General features: G+C 43.5%; 1 pseudogene; it reads left to right on the top strand.

Annotated features, from left to right (window-relative positions):
* Positions 1-13116: 13116 nt before the first annotated feature.
* Positions 13117-13899, top strand: Actb-ps5 (actin, beta, pseudogene 5; annotated as a pseudogene).
* The last annotated feature ends 3137 nt before the right edge of the window (positions 13900-17036 follow it).

The raw sequence follows: 17036 nt of genomic DNA, 5'->3' as shown, positions 1-17036 counted from the left end.
AGGGAGCATATTTGGTAGAACTTCCCTGTGCGATGCTAAGCTCGTCACCCCTCATGGGCTGCTCAAGCCGGACACTCTAATCCTGTGCAATGAACCGAGGTTCTAGGAGTGCAAGAGCTGTCCAGCCGGCGACCTGTTGCTTGAGCATGGTCAACCAGATATCGGCTGACGCTCCTTGTTCAAGGGCTACAAGCGCCTGGGCGATCACTACTTTGTCCTTTCTTGTTTGAGATCTCAATTTGCAAAGCAACCAGAGGAGTAACACTAATCCACAGCAGAGGATCACTCCAAAAAGTCCCACTCCCACCCATTCCTTGAAATAAGAGACTGCTGAGGTGATCCAGGACGACAATCCCTCCGTCAAAGACAGGTCCAGTCGGGTAGAATTTATTTGAATGATGGTCACTCTCAGCTCCCGAAGTGTCTGTTCAAACTCCAAGGTCCAATTCTGTAACAGATGCTGTGAAAGACTCTTAGACAGATTAGCAGCTCGGGTAAATTTGTCATATTATATGGAGGTGACACAAAGGCCTGGGAGTTTTTGCTCACAGCCAAGCTGGGCCAGTTGCCATAGAATGTCTAATTGCTCTCGGACCAGATCTATACGTTGGTTGACAAGCATAAGGCCTCCCTATATCTGAGTATTGGCTGAGGCCTGTCTGTCCCGAGCCACAGAGATGGTGGCCGATAAATCGTTGATAGTTTGGGTTGTCTGTACTGAATTTGACAAGGCCAATGCCGAGGCAGTAACCGAGGGAGCGACTGCTGTCGTAGCAATAATGCCAGCAATAATTGCAGAAGTACCAAAATCTCTTTTTCCTCTAAATAAGGTCATGGTCCCCGGGGCATCAACAGGGATCGGGATAAAGCGAGACATGCGGGTAACTACTGCGATATTTTATATGAGTAGCTGTCCAGACAGAGGCAGCAGGTTTGATGTTCCCCGTCCAGGAAAATGACAACCGTCCCTTTTCGCCCTTTCCTCCAAGTAGCATCGCTATGGGCGTAAGATCAGTGCAGCTACCATTAACCCAATGTAAGGCCACCACCATAGAGAACTGTGGCGTTAGCCACAATGTCCTCCTCACCAGTTCCCCATGTGGCCTCCCTTAACCAAGCAGAAGATTGATTATATAACATAATGCAAGGGAGATTAAAAGATGTTTTGTTGAATATGCCAAAACAAAGGCTGCCCTTAAGGGGAATAGTCCTATTTTCTTTTAGTCGTTCAACCTGTGGATCCTTAGGTAAATAGGCCAACCCTAAATCCCTGTTAGTGGTACATCACCGGCATCGGGAGTGGAAAGGTTGACATTATTCCCCATCGTAGCTTGCCCTGCACCGTTGCTGGCATCCATGGAAGAAGAGTGAGGAGGTGCAGGAGTCCCAGTCCCTTCTTGATCACTTGCTGTGATGCTCCTAGTAAGTCGTCCTGGGATCCATATGGGATTTTCATTGTCCTGTGGAAAAACACAGACAGCTCCCCTGGATCTTATTAAAACAGGATCCGGGCCTTTCCATTCATTTGTTAATACATCCTTCCATTTGACTAATTCTTTTGTCCTCTTGGGCTCTGAGCAATGTCGCTCAGCCGCTGTTTGTCCAGCTTCATCAAGATTTAAAAAATTTAAGGTAAAAAGGGCCAGAGCAGTGGCCACTCGGGGTGTTGGGGGGAGTTCTATCATAATTCCCCTCCTTTGTTTTATTAAATATGATTTGAGCGTCCGATGAGCACGCTCTATGATTCCCTGTCCTTGAGGGTTGTAGGGCAGGCCCGTCAGGTGGGTAACCTGCATCTGAGCACAAAACTGACGGAATTTTTGAGATGTGTAGGCGGGGCCATTGTCAGTTTTTACACATTTTGGCTTTCCCCAAGCACTCCATGCTTCAAGGCAGTGCTGAATGACATGTGTTGTTTTTTCTCCTGTGTCTATAGATACATGCACATACTGAAATTTTCCAAAAGTAGAATTATGAGTAACATCCATTTGCCAGATTTGCAATGGCTGTATTCCTCTTGGGTTGACCCCGATGTGAGGAACTGGGAGGAACTGGCAGCACTGTTGGCATTGGGTGACTATATCACGTGCCTCTTTTCTAGTTATAGAGAAGAGGCGGCGTAAAGTTTCTGAGGTGACATGGAAATTGCCATGAAAGGCTTTAGCGGCCTCTAAAGGAGAGGCCAGGGCCACAGCTATACTAACAGCACTAGCTCAGCCTCCTCCTCTGAGTCTAAGGTTTTATTTTCAGAGCTTTCAGAACTGTCGAGGTTCAGCGCTTCTAGCTCTTTCACAGGGTATAGGCTGGCTCCCCCTCCTGGTTTATGTGTAGAGGAGGAAGTGCTGGAATCTGAAAATTTCAACGCTCCCTTGTCTGTGGACTTACCGGGAGGGCACTTTTTCTTAGGACGTCTTTTTTCTTGCGCGCGCCCAACCTCTCACTACGTTCGGTTTCTGACAGACTTTCCCGGACTACCTCGAGAGTGGCCTGTCCTTCTACTACTGCTGCCTTACACGTTTCATCCTTTAAACAATTCTTAACCAGCTTCCATATAGCTTTGGTCCCTAGGCGCAGATCATCTTCCGCCAATTTTCTGTCAAGGTCTTTTCCAAGTTTGTTCCATGAGGCAATCGTAAACGAGCCTGAACAGGCAAACCAAGGCGCCACCCTCTCCACCTCCTTCACAAAGTTTTTAAGTGTTCCTCCTCCAATTTTGATGTTCCTCTGCTTTAACACTGTTTCCAAGGCCGTGACCACAGACTGTGAGGATCCCATGATGGGCCAGGAACGCCGGTGGCTTATCTACGTCCGTCTGACAAGGCGTGAGGTGAAAGGGTAGAGACGGACACGCTGCTCTCTTATGTACGGGAGTCTTACACGCGCCTCCCCGGACGGTGCCGCTTATCTACGTCGGCCTTATCGCGTCCTTGTTCCTCAACAGTTAAAATCGAAGGTAAAAGGGAGCTGCGCGAAGCTCACTTATATACGAGAGACTGAGACGCGCCTTCAGCTGCTGTGATCGTCCTTTTAACAGCGAAAACAGAACATAAAGAATAGTGTGGCTCCCAGGACAAATACTATAGCCTCAACAAATCCTTCCCAAGGCGGTGACAACCCCAGACCAAAGTCCAAGAGAGGGCTGCCTCTCCGAACGTATCTACCTGCAGTTCTGAATCCTCCTTGTCGCCAAGGGATCTCTGAAGGTGCTGACGATGGTGAGGTCTTTCCCGGGTTTTTGGCACCAGATGTCCCGCGCTACGTCTCGCCAGCAGGAACGACGCGGCACACACAGGATCCTACTACAGAAAAGCTTTAATGCGTCTTGAGAGGGAGAGCATAAGCTTACAATGCGGAGACGGAGAGTGAGGAATAACCGTCCCTTATATAGGAAACTATCCTCGCCTAGGACGTGTCACTCTTTGACTGGTCGCTGCCAATTATGCCAGATGACGTACCAAAATGTACGTGTCCCTTTGAGTAGGGACGTTACCAGGCGCCTGCGTATTGCCCTTTTTACTAGGTGCGTTCTGCCGGATGCCGGTGCCATCTTGTAATGGAGTTTGTGAGGACAGCTCCTCACATATGTGAGGACAGCTCCTCGGACAGCTCCTCACATCTCTGTGAGGACAGCTCCTCGGACAGCTCCTCACACTGAGTAATATTCCATTGTGTAGATGTACCACATTTTCTGTATCCATTCCTCTGTTGAAGGGCATCTGGGTTCTTTCCAGCTTCTGGCTATTATAAATAAGGCTGCAATGAACATAGTGGAGCACGTGTCTTTTTTATATGTTGGGGCATCTTTTGGGTATATGCCCAAGAGAGGTATAGCTGGATCCTGTCCAATTTTCTGAGGATCCTCCAGACTGATTTCCAGAATGGTTGTACCAGTTTGCAATCCCACCAACAATGGAGGAGTGTTCCTCTTTCTCCACATCCTCGCCAGCATCTGTTGTCCCCTGAGTTTTTGATCATAGCCATTCTCACTGGTGTGAGGTGAAATCTCAGGGTTGTTTTGATTTGCATTTCCCTTATGACTAAAGATGTTGAACATTTCTTTAGGTGTTTCTCAGCCATTCGGCATTCCTCAGCTGTGAATTCTTTGTTTAGCTCTGAACCCCATTTTTTAATAGGGTTATTTGTTTCCCTGCGGTCTAACTTCTTGAGTTCTTTGCACACCTTGGATATAAGGCCTCTATCTGTTGTAGGATTGGTAAAGATCTTTTCCCAATCTGTTGGTTGCCGTTTTGTCCTAACCACAGTGTCCTTTGCCTTACAGAAGCTTTGCAGTTTTATGAGATCCCATTTCTCGATTCTTGATCTTAGAGCATAAGCCATTGGTGTTTTGTTTAGGAAATGTTTTCCAGTGCCCATGTGTTCCAGATGCTTCCCTAGTTTTTCTTCTATTAGTTTGAGTGTGTCTGGTTTGATGTGGAGGTCCTTGATCCACTTGGACTTAAGCTTTGTACAGGGTGATAAGCATGGATCGATCTGCATTCTTCTACATGTTGCCCTCCAGTTGAACCAGCACCATTTGCTGAAAATGCTATCTTTTTTCCATTGGATGGTTTTGGCTCCTTTGTCAAAAATCAAGTGACCATAGGTGTGTGGGTTCATTTCTGGGTCTTCAATTCTATTCCATTGGTCTATCTGTCTGTCTCTGTACCAATACCATGCAGTTTTTATCACTATTGCTCTGTAATACTGCTTGAGTTCAGGGATAGTGATTCCCCCTGAAGTCCTTTTATTGTTGAGGATAGCTTTAGCTATCCTGGGTTTTTTGTTATTCCAGATGAATTTGCAAATTGTTCTGTCTAACTCTTTGAAGAATTGGATTGGTATTTTGATGGGGATTGCATTGAATCTGTAGATTGCTTTTGGTAAAATGGCCATTTTTACTATATTAATCCTGCCAATCCATGAGCATGGGAGATCTTTCCATCTTCTGAGGTCTTCTTCAATTTCCTTCTTCAGTGTCTTGAAGTTCTTATTGTACAGATCTTTTACTTGCTTGGTTAAAGTCACACCGAGGTACTTTATATTATTTGGGTCTATTATGAAGGGTGTCGTTTCCCTAATTTCTTTCTCGGCTTGTTTCTCTTTTGTATAGAGGAAGGCAACTGATTTATTTGAGTTAATTTTATACCCAGCCACTTTGCTGAAGTTGTCTATCAGCTTTAGTAGTTCTCTGGTGGAACTTTTGGGATCACTTAAATATACTATCATATCATCTGCAAATAGTGATATTTTGACTTCTTCTTTTCCGATCTGTATCCCCTTGACCTCCTTTTGTTGTCTGATTGCTCTGGCTAGAACTTCAAGAACTATATTGAATAAGTAGGGAGAGAGTGGGCAGCCTTGTCTAGTCCCTGATTTTAGTGGGATTGCTTCAAGTTTCTCTCCATCTAGTTTAATGTTAGCAACTGGTTTGCTGTATATGGCTTTTACTATGTTCAGGTATGGGCCTTGAATTCCTATTCTTTCAAGGACTTTTATCATGAAGGGGTGTTGAATTTTGTCAAATGCTTTCTCAGCGTCTAATGAAATGATCATGTGGTTTTGTTCTTTCAGTTTGCTTATATAATGGATCACGTTGATGGTTTTCCGTATATTAAACCATCCCTGCATGCCTGGGATGAAGCCTACTTGGTCATGGTGGATGATTGTTTTGATGTGCTCTTGGATTCGGTTTGCCAGAATTTTGTTGAGTATTTTTGCGTCGATATTCATAAGGGAAATTGGTCTGAAGTTCTCTTTCTTTGTTGTGTCTTTGTGTGGTTTAGGTATAAGAGTAATTGTGGCTTCGTAGAAGGTATTCGGTAGTGATCCATCTGTTTCAATTTTGTGGAATAGTTTGGATAATATTGGTATGAGGTCTTCTATGAAGGTTTGATAGAATTCTGCACTAAACCCATCTGGACCTGGGCTCTTTTTGGTTGGGAGACCTTTAATGACTGCTTCTATTTCCTTAGGAGTTATGGGGTTGTTTAACTGGTTTATCTGTTCCTGATTTAACTTCGATACCTGGTATCTGTCTAGGAAATTGTCCATTTCCTGAAGATTTTCAAGTTTTGTTGAATATAGGTTTTTATAGTAAGATCTGATGATTTTTTGAATTTCCTCTGAATCTGTTGTTATGTCTCCCTTTTCATTTCTGATTTTGTTAATTTGGACGCACTCTCTGTGTCCTCTCGTTAGTCTGGCTAAGGGTTTATCTATCTTGTTGATTTTCTCAAAGAACCAACTTTTGGTTCTGTTGATTCTTTCTATGGTCCTTTTTGTTTCTACTTGGTTGATTTCAGCTCTGAGTTTGAGTATTTCCTGCCTTCTACTCCTCCTGGGTGTATTTGCTTCTTTTTGTTCTAGAGCTTTTAGGTGTGCTGTCAAGTTGCTGACGTATGCTCTTTCCTGTTTCTTTCTGCAGGCACTCAGGGCTATGAGTTTTCCTCTTAGCACAGCTTTCATTGTGTCCCATAAGTTTGGGTATGTTGTACCTTTATTTTCATTAAATTCTAAAAAGTTTTTAATTTCTTTCTTTATTTCTTCCTTGACCAGGTTATCATTGAGTAGAGCATTGTTCAATTTCCACGTATATGTGGGCATTCTTCCTTGATTGTTATTGAAGACCAGTTTTAGGCCGTGTGGTCCGATAGCACGCATGGGATTATATCTATCTTTCTGTACCTGTTGAGGCCCGTTTTTTGACCAATTATATGGTCAATATTGGAGAAAGTACCATGAGGAGCTGAGAAGAAGGTATATCCTTTTGCTTTAGGATAGAATGTTCTATAAATATCCATTAAGTCCATTTGACTCATGACTTCTCTTAGTCTGTCTACATCTCTGTTTAATTTCTGTTTCCATGATCTGTCCATTGATGAGAGTGGGGTGTTGAAATCTCCCACTATTATTGTGTGAGGTGCAATGTGTGTTTTGAGCTTTAGTAAGGTTTCTTTTACATATGTAGGTGCCCTTGTATTTGGGGCATAGATATTTAGGATTGAGAGTTCATCTTGATGGATTTTTCCTTTGATGAATATGAAGTGTCCTTCCTTATCTTTTTTGATGACTTTTAGTTGAAAATTGATTTTATTTGATATTAGAATGGCTACTCCAGCTTGCTTCTTCTGACCATTTGCTTGGAAAGTTGTTTTCCAGCCTTTCACTCTGAGGTAATGTCTGTCTTTGTCTCTGAGGTGTGTTTTCTGTAGGCAGCAGAATGCAGGGTCCTCGTTGCATATCCAGTTTGTTAATCTATGTCTTTTTATTGGGGAGTTGAGGCCATTGATGTTGAGAGATATTAAGGAATAGTGATTATTGCTTCCTGTTATATTCATATTTGGATGTGAGGTTATGTTTGTGTGCTTTCATTCTCTTTGTTTTGTTGCCAAGACGATTAGTTTCTTGCTTCTTCTAGGGTATAGCTTGCCTCCTTATGTTGGGCTTTACTATTTATTATCCTTTGTAGTGCTGGATTTGTAGAAAGATATTGTGTAAATTTGGTTTTGTCATGGAATATCTTGGTTTCTCCATCAATGTTAATTGAGAGTTTTGCAGGATACAGTAACCTGGGCTGGCATTTGTGTTCTCTTAGGGTCTGTATGACATCAGTCCAGGATCTTTTGGCCTTCATAGTTTCTGGCGAGAAGTCTGGTGTGATTCTGATAGGTCTGCCTTTATATGTTACTTGACCTTTTTCCCTTACTGCTTTTAATATTCTTTCTTTATTTTGTGCGTTTGGTGTTTTGACTATTATGTGACGGGAGGTGTTTCTTTTCTGGTCCAATCTATTTGGAGTTCTGTAGGCTTCTTGTATGCCTATGGGTATCTCTTTTTTTAGGTTAGGGAAGTTTTCTTCTATGATTTTGTTGAAGATATTTACTGGTCCTTTGAGCTGGGAGTCTTCACTCTCTTCTATACCTATTATCCTTAGGTTTGATCTTCTCATTAAGTCCTGGATTTCCTGTATGTTTTGGACCAGTAGCTTTTTCCGCTTTACATTATCTTTGACACTTGAGTCAATGATTTCTATGGAATCTTCTGCTCCCGAGATTCTCTCTTCCATCTCTTGTATTCTGTTGGTGAAGCTTGTATCTACAGCTCCTTGTCTCTTCTTTTGGTTTTCTATATCCAGGGTTGTTTCCATGTGTTCTTTCTTGATTGCTTCTATTTCCATTTTTAATTCCTTCAACTGTTTGATTGTGTTTTCCTGGAATTCTTTCAGGGATTTTTGCGATTCTTTCAGGCATTTTTGCGATTCCTCTCTGTAGGGTTCTACTTGTTCTCTAAGGGAGTTCTTCACGTCTTTCTTGAAGTCCTCCAGCATCATGATCAAATATGATTTTGAAACTAGATCTTGCTTTTCTGGTGTGTTTGGATATTCCGTGTTTGTTTTGGTGGGAGAATTGGGCTCTGATGGTGCCATGTAGTCCTGGTTTCTGTTGCTTGTGTTCCTGCGCTTGCCTCTCGCCATCAGATTATTTCTAGTGTTACTTTGTTCTGCTATTTCTGACAGTGGCTAGACTGTCCTATAAGCCTGTGTGTCAGGAGTGCTGTAGACCTGTTTTCCTCTCTTTCAGTCAGTTATGGGGACAGAGTGTTCTGCATTCGGGCATGTAGTTTTTCCTCTCTACAGGTCTTCAGCTGTTCCTGTGGGCCTGTGTCTTGAGTTTACCAGGCAGCTTTCTTGCAGCAGAAAAGTTGGTCTTACCTGTGGTCCCGAGGCTCAAGTTCGCTCGTGGGGTGCTGCCCACGGGCTCTCTGCAGCGGCAGCAACCAGGAAGACCTGTGCCGCCCCTTCCGGGGGCTTCAGTGCATCAGGGTTCCAGATGGTCTTTGGCTTTTTCCTCTGGCGTCCAAGATGTGTGCACAGAGAGCAGTCTCTTCTGGTTTCCCAGGCTTGTCTGCCTCTCTGAAGGTTTAGCTCTCCCTCCCACAGGATTTGGGTGCAGAGAACTGTTTATCCGGTCTGTTTCCTTCAGGGTCTGGCGGTGTCTCAGGCAGGGGTCCTGCCGCTCCTGGGCCCTCCCCCACGGGAGCCCAGAGGCCTTATACAGTTTCCTCTTGGGCCAGGGATGTGGGCAGGGGTGGGCAGTGTTGGTGGTCTCTTCCGCTCTGCAGCCTCAGGAGTGCCCACCTGACCAGGCGGTGAGGCCTCTTTCCCAAGGGGTCTGGGAGCAGAGAGCTGCTGCGGGCCGGGATCCGCGGGCGTGGGACCTCCGGCAAACACAGGACGTGCCCGGTCCTAGATGAACTCTGCCTCTGTGTGTCCCAAGCTCACCAGGCAGCTTTCTTGCAGCAGAAAAGTTGGTGTTACCTGTGGTCCCGAAGCTCAAGTTCGCTCGTGGGGTACTGCCCACGGGCTCTCTGAAGCGGCAGCAACCAGGAAGACCTGTGCCGCCCCTTCCGGGAGCTTCAGTGCACCAGGGTTCCAGATGGTCTTTGGCTTTTTCCTCTGGCGTCCAAGATGTGTGTGCAGAGAGCAGTCTCTTCTGGTTTCCCAGGCTTGTCTGCCTCTCTGAAGGTTTAGCTCTCCCTCCCATGGGATTTGGGTGCAGAGAACTGTTTATCCGGTCTGTTTCTTTCAGGTTCCGGCGGTGTCTCAGGCAGGGGTCCTGCCGCTCCTGGGCCCTCCCCCACGGGAGCCCAGAGGCCTTATACAGTTTCCTCTTGGGCCAGGGATGTGGGCCGCTAATATTTCTTAATGGACAGTTTCTTCTCTAAGATAAAAATGTAAGGGGGAAAGATGGGAGGCATTGGAGGGAGAAAATGGGATGGATGGATGAAAGGGAAAGGGAGAGATGATGTAATTATAATTTAATTAAAATTTATAAATGCTAAAATCTATTAACTGGAACATGGCTACAACAAAAATTAGATCTAAATGAAGTGAAGGAAGCCATTCAGCAGACTTCCCTTCAGGTTATGAACTTCACTTAAGGCTGCCTGTCAGTTCTGTGCTGTCCCAGAGGCCATGTTTTTTTGTTTGTTTCTCACTCTTTCACGGAGCAGGCACAAGTTCGGTTTGTAGCTTCTATGACTAATGGAGGAGTTGTGAAATCATGAGTATTTTTAATGTTTGTCACTTATGAATAAGAATTTATCTTTAATTATTTATGAGGTTTATTAGATCTTCACCTCATAGATTCTGGCTTATTTTGTTTTTGATAGTCAAGTTGTGTATAAATAAAAGTATGAATTTGCTTTTTAAAGAAACTTCTTTCTTATCTAAAGGATCAATTTTGTAGACTGAAGTATTGTTTCATAGTTTAAGTAGATTTTCAAAGTAACCTTTGAGGATTTTTTATAAATAAAGTCTCATTGTTAAACCACATTTCAGCTTAGGCTCATAAAATATTTGAAAGGATCTCATTCACTCTTTTCTATTTTTCCTGAGGATAGGTCTTAAACCACAGAAGAAGAGAAGGCTTGTTTAGAGCTCACAACTCTTTGTAGGCAGATCCTAGCTTGAACTCAGGCTTCTGACATGGAGACCTGCCCAAACAGCCACCCTTTCTCCCCATGTCAGACTGCTGAGCTGGCTTTCCCAAGCATCCAGATTTGCCTGCATTGTTTTTGAACCCATTTTAGAGCATCTTCAGAGTGTTTGGTGTTCCAAGGTTCATTTCCTCTATTTTCATTTGTTTTGGGTGATAAGGTGGTACATTAGCCATCTGTTAATTTAAAAAATGCCTGAAGTAGATCAACGAAGAAAGAGCAAAGTTTCACTTTCTCTTCTTGTTTGAAGGGTTGCAACCATGGTCTGTTGTCCTCTCAGGCCTGAGGCAAGGCAGCACGTCACAGCTAACCGATAAGAAAAGTAAGAAAGACTAAATCAGGCCCTGAGCTCCTTCCAAGGTCACATCTACAATGACAGACTTCTTACCAGGTCCCACTCTGAATATTTTACTACTTTGAAATGCCACCAGACTAGACATAGAGTCTTTAATATATTACATCATAGTGAACTCACATCTCAAATGTCACTTGTGTTCTTTTATTCCATGTGTGACTTTTTTATACAAAAATAGATGCATAGCCCTTAAGGAAGTGTCTCTAAGACAGAAAAATAACATTTTCTTGCCCCATTGGAAGACAGTTTTAAACACTTGTTAATTATTCATTTATTCAAAGCAATATTTTGGCTAAAATTTAAAGGCATTAGAGGGAGAGATTTTTCTCTCTCTATGCTTTTCTCTATGCTTCAGGAAAAGATTTAGCTGTGTTTTCACACATCTTTTAAGGCTTTTATCACAAAATTGACTAGGTCATTTGTTTATTGCAGAAACAACTGAGACCTTAAACATTCATGACAAAGGAATAGAAATTATACTATATTCATAATCCTGTGAGGGTTTTGTGGTGAGAGTGTGTGCTGCTCCCAAGCACATGTTGATTGAGGGATATCAGTGCTAGACGTGTTGTGTGCCTGCCCAGTGTGGCGAGGTGGCAATTGCCAAGGGAGGCATGGGTAGTGGAGCACTTGTGGAACTAATTCAAGAACTGGAAACAGAGGAACGACTAATGCTTGCTCATTTTGGAGATGTAGAATTGGGGTCTCAGAAAAGTGACTTCCCCAAGGTATGTTCAGTGAGAGATATGAAATGCTTGCTTTCAAGTTGCCTGTTGGCTCTGAGATGGCTGTGACCCACAATGCATTACTAGAGAAGCAGTCTTCCTCATAGAAAGTAGGAATGTCCCTTTTCAGAGCAAACTGATTTGGACCCAGCCCCAGAGTGGGAGTTGCCTCACAGATGGGCTTGCCCTGAATATGAACCTACTTATGCTGTGGCTAAGGTGACATTTTGAAATAATGAAATTCAGGTATTTCCATGCCTTACAGAGGAATTGTCCACATGAATACCTTTCCCCCTTCTCTTCTGTACACTCATAGACTCATCCGTACACACAGACATAGTCTCTCATACTCACACCCATAATCGCTGTCTATGATGCAGTGGTCAGAGTTTGTTGTTAATTTGTTGATTAAGCTAATCTCTCATGATGGTCCTACTTCAGAAAAAGCTAGAGGCTAAGTGTGTATGGGGACACGGAAAGGAGCACCGCAGAGCTTCATGGGAAACCACAGAGTTCCATTCAGAAACTGATCATCATAAAACGAAGCTCCCCTTGACGGGTTCTTTGTTCCTTTTGGCTTTATGCTCAAGGTAGGTGGTGTTCCCTAATGTAGCTGGCGCTTTGCTGCCTACGTTCCCCCAGCTTTAACTCCATACCTCCAAATCTCAAGATCCCAGAAGTATCTGGATGAAGATTTCAGCTGTGAAAGTCACTGGTGAAGAACGCAGCAGATGTCGGGCACTAGACTGGGAACCCTTAAAAATTCATGCCAACAGGCAGGGCTAGTGCTAGAGGCAAGGGCATCTGCAGCAGCTCAGAAGACCAACCCTTCCGTGTCAACACACCTGCGCTCCTTCTTTCTCCGTGACTTTCTTGCCAGGGTGGACTCTGCTTATTTAAACCGAGAGCCAAAGTAACCCCGTCCTTTGTTAAATTAATTGATTTCGTTAGGTTTTTTAATTAAAGCAATGAGAAAAGTAATTCTTATAGATGATACTTGTGAAAGGGACACAAGCTTCTTTTACCTGTTTAGACAGCATAAATGCAATTTGCAAACATAAAAAGGCTATTAGAACAGTTTTTCGCCTTAGTAAGTAAAGTGTTTACATTAACATCTTTGTACCTTTCAAATAAACTCACATTTAATTCTACACATTTAGTACAAAATGCAGCTTTGGTTGTGTGCCTAGCCTTTAATGGCTGAGCTCTCCAGTCCTTACTACTAAATACAAAGACAGTAATATATATTCAGTTTAAAATACTTATTTATTTTAATTTTTAAAAAAATTCAAGACAACGTTTCTCTATATGGTCCTCATTAGCCTGGAACTCACTCTGTAGACCAGGCTGGCCTCTAATTCAGAGGTTTGTTATGTACACATTGAACGAAATGCATACTGTGGACTCCGAGTCTCCTCGTGAGCAGAGGTCCCTGCAGATCCTATGCTAAGGTTCACACCCACCATCAGTTCCCCAGGGATGACCATATCTACATGTCTACAGTGGCTCCAGCATATGCAAAGCCATCTTTATGGGCAATGACACTCCTGGAGCCATTTTCCCCTACATCATAGATCCCCTAAGGCACCAGGGTGTGATGGTGGGCATGGGCTAGGACTCCTACATAGAAGAGGACCAGAGCAAGAGAATCACCCTGAAGTAATCCTACAAACAGGGCATTGCCACCAACTGGTGGCCATGATGGAGAACATCTGGCACTACATCTTCTACAGCGAGTGGCCTGTGGCCTCCAAGGAACACCCCAGTGCTGTTCACTGAGACCCCTGTGAGTAACAAGGCCTCTTGGGAAAAGATGAACCAATTCATGTTTGAGTCCTTCCATACCCCAGTGACGTACATAGACATCCAGGCCATGCAGTCCCCAGGCCTCTGCTTGAACCACCAACATTTCGATGGACTCTGGAAATAGCATTATCCTTGCTGTGCCCATCTATGAAGACTATACTTCTCCCCATGTCCTCCTGCATCTGGACCTGACAGATTACCTCATGAAGATCCTGACTGAGCAGGGCTATGGCTTCAACACTGTCAAACAGGAAACCATGCATGATATCAAGGAAAAGCCGTGCTTTGTTGCCCTGGACTTTCAACTAGAGATGGCCACTGCTCCATCCCTTTCTTCCCTAGAGAAGAGCTATTTGCTGCCAGACAGCCACATCATCACCACTATTGGCAGCAAGCAGTTTCAGGGCCCCGACACCCTCTTCCAGCTTTCCTTCCTGAGTATGGAATCCTGCGGCATCCACAAAACCAGTCAGTTCTAGCAAGAAATGTGACGTTCACATCCACAAAGACCTCTAGGTTAACATAGTGCTATCTGGTGGCACTGCTGTGTGTCCAGACATTGTTGTTGTTGTTATTATTATTATTATTATTATTATTATTATTATGTATATAAGTACACTGTCGCTGTCTTCAGACACACCAGAAGAGGGCATCGGATCCCATTACAGATGGTTGTGAGCCACATGTGGTTGCTGGGAATTGAACTCCGGACCTCTGGAAGAGCAGTCAGTGCTCTTAACCACTGAGTCATCTCCAGCCCCAGACATTGTTAATAGGACACAGGAGATTGCTGCACTGGCTCCCAGAATGATGGAGATCAAGATCATTGGTCTTCCAGAGTGCAGGTTCTCTATGTAGATGCCTCTCCATCTTGACCTCGCCGTTTGTGTCCCAGCACATGTGGATCAGCAAGGAGTAGACCGACTCCAGATGATTTTTGCTTTAAAAAAAATTCTCATATCTAAACACAACCACTTTCTTCCCAGAGTCTCGCATCTTGTGCATACTAGTGAAGAGAAAGTCATGTAGGCTCACTCCTCAGGCTTTAGTCCTTTGTTTTATACATTTGATGTTTCTTAATGTCTGTTTTTACATTTTAAATATTTATTTTATGCATATGAGTATTTTGCCTGCATGATGTATGGGCACCATGTGTGTACCTAGTGCAGGAGGAGGTCAGAAGAGGGCGTCAGATCTCCTGAAACTGGATTTAAGAAGAGTTGTGAACCACCATGTGAGTGCTGGGGATTGAACCTAGGTTCTGGGCAAAGCGCTGAGTGCTTTTAACGATCCCTCTAACATCTGTTTTTAATAGACACATTTCTTCTAAGATGTGTGTGTGTGTGTGTGTGTGTGTGTGTGTGTGTGTGTGTGCATGTGTGCATGTGTGCATGTGTGTGTGTGCATGTTTGTGTGCGTGCGTGTGTGTGTGTGTGTGTGTGTGTGTGTGTGTGTGCGCGCGTGCACGCATAGGTCAGAGGATAACTTGGGTAGGTTTGTTCTTTTTACCATGTGGGACCCAGGGATCAAAGACAGGACAACTGGAAACTCCTGTGGCAATGCAGTTGTTTGGGTTTCTGTGGCTGTGAAGAGACACCATGACCAAGGCAACTCTTGGAGAAGAAAACATTTACTTGGGGCTGGCTCACAGTTTCAGAGGTTCAGTCCCTTATCATCATGGCAGGAAGCATGGCAGCATGCATGGAAGACATGGTGCTGGAGGAGCCAAGGGTTTACATCCTGACCACAGGCAGCCAGGAGGAGACTGGACTCCACACCGGGCAGAGCTGGAGCATAGCAGACCTTAAAGCCCTACCTCTACTCGCTTCCTCCAACAACGTCATACTTCCTAGTAGTCCCACTCCCCAGGGGCCGAGAAAACTTGAGTCCTTCGGGGCCATACCCATTCAAACCAACACAATGCCTTTAGTCCAAACTTTAACAAAAGGGAGCTATACGTGGTGGCGTAGGCCTGTAATCTGAGAAAGGATATTGAGTTCTAGTCTAGCTTGTGTTACATGGTAATAATGCTGCCAACAGTAATAGTCATTGTAATAATAATAACAGCAAACCACGCTACTTTCACTTTTTTCATGTAGTTTTTGCTTCATTTTTCTGCAAACTTACTTTTATGTCACTTCTACAAGGAGAAAATATAACAGATAGACACAAATAATAAGTTGGGACTTCTCCGTGGGTCAGATGTATGGAAAGTACTAATTTCACTGCTTTCCAGCAGCTTTTGGTAAGAAATAGACTATATATCAAGACCTGGGGTTTGGCTCCTTCTGCCATGAATCACATAATAAATAAACTCTTATTTCCGTAGGCCCTGCACTTGCATTTCTAGGCTGTCAGTTGCTATAGAATCCCATGAATAATACTTGCCTCTCAACAAGTCTTTACAAATGAAAAGGTCAAATAAATATAAAGTGAATTGACAAGGGGCATATCCATTAAGCTCCAGGTAAGGACCCCAAGAAAACAATTTATGTTATTAGCAAATTAATACACTTTCTCATGTCTTTGAACGGGACACCTTTACTGATAGGTAGAAAGGGTAAAACTGATTTCAATGTTAGAAATTCTACAGGAGAATTTAGCCAACAAGTCAAGTTTCAAGTTTCTTAGGCATGAAATGTTCCCAAATGATAAACATCTGATGATCTTAACACACAGGACATGGTGAAAGCAGGTTGAGAATAATGTTTGACCTTGAGACAAGAGGCTTCCCTGGACAGGATGTGGGCTATGCTACTACAAACGCTCTTGCGCTGTGGAAACAGCAGAAGCTAGATGCTTTCTCAGCTCTTCTTTCTCTTACCTGGAAGGCATCATCAGCCTATCCGACCTTACTTTACGGCAGGTCACAAGATCCTACAGAGTCTTCCACGGATCTGGAGACAAGTAAGGAGGACAAAAAACGCAGGGTCAGAGCGAATGCGTCTGATCAGCTTTCTGCCACCGATTCATGAACTTCCCCTCTCAATTATACTTATAATTGATTTCTGTAAGCACAAACACATTCTATTTATGCGTATTGTTCCTTTTCATGTTCATCTCCGAAGGCTCACATGTTATGCATATCCTATATTAAACGATTCTGTGTTTTTATTTTGTGGACTTGTCTTCTGTTGTAGAGATTTCAGTCACGAAACTTGTGATGAAGAGAGCATGTCTTCTTTCTTGCACACAGCGGAATAAAGAACAATGCCTGGGTTCTCTCTACTGGATGCAGAAAAATACCAGCTACGAACACTAGGTGGCAGCATCCGTCCAGGGACTTGCTCAAGAGAGATTTCAAACACGCAGAAAATTTACAAGGGAAGAAAAGAAAGAAGAAAGAAAGAAATTTAGTTGTTTTTCTTTTGTTCAAATAAATAAGATATTACAGTTTTGCACTGAAAAAAATATTCTGGGTTTTTTTTTTTAAACCAACCGGACACTGGGGTGGAAACGTCTACTACCTCAGTAAAGTAGAAACATTGGTACCAACCCGTGTTCTCCATCCATGCAAAATAGATAATGGTCTAATAGCTTATTTCAGGCAAGAACATGATATTGGCAAGTGCAAATATCCTTCTTTTGTGCATCACACTTTAGGAAGTTATACCCTGATACTTCTAAGTTTTTCTTTAAGATCTCGATCATAG

Source organism: Rattus norvegicus, chromosome 18 (assembly GCF_021556685.1).
Source record: "Rattus norvegicus strain SHRSP/BbbUtx chromosome 18, alternate assembly SHRSP_T2T, whole genome shotgun sequence".
Classification (NCBI taxonomy): Eukaryota; Metazoa; Chordata; class Mammalia; order Rodentia; family Muridae; genus Rattus; species Rattus norvegicus.
This window is presented reverse-complemented; position numbering and strand designations above follow the sequence as displayed.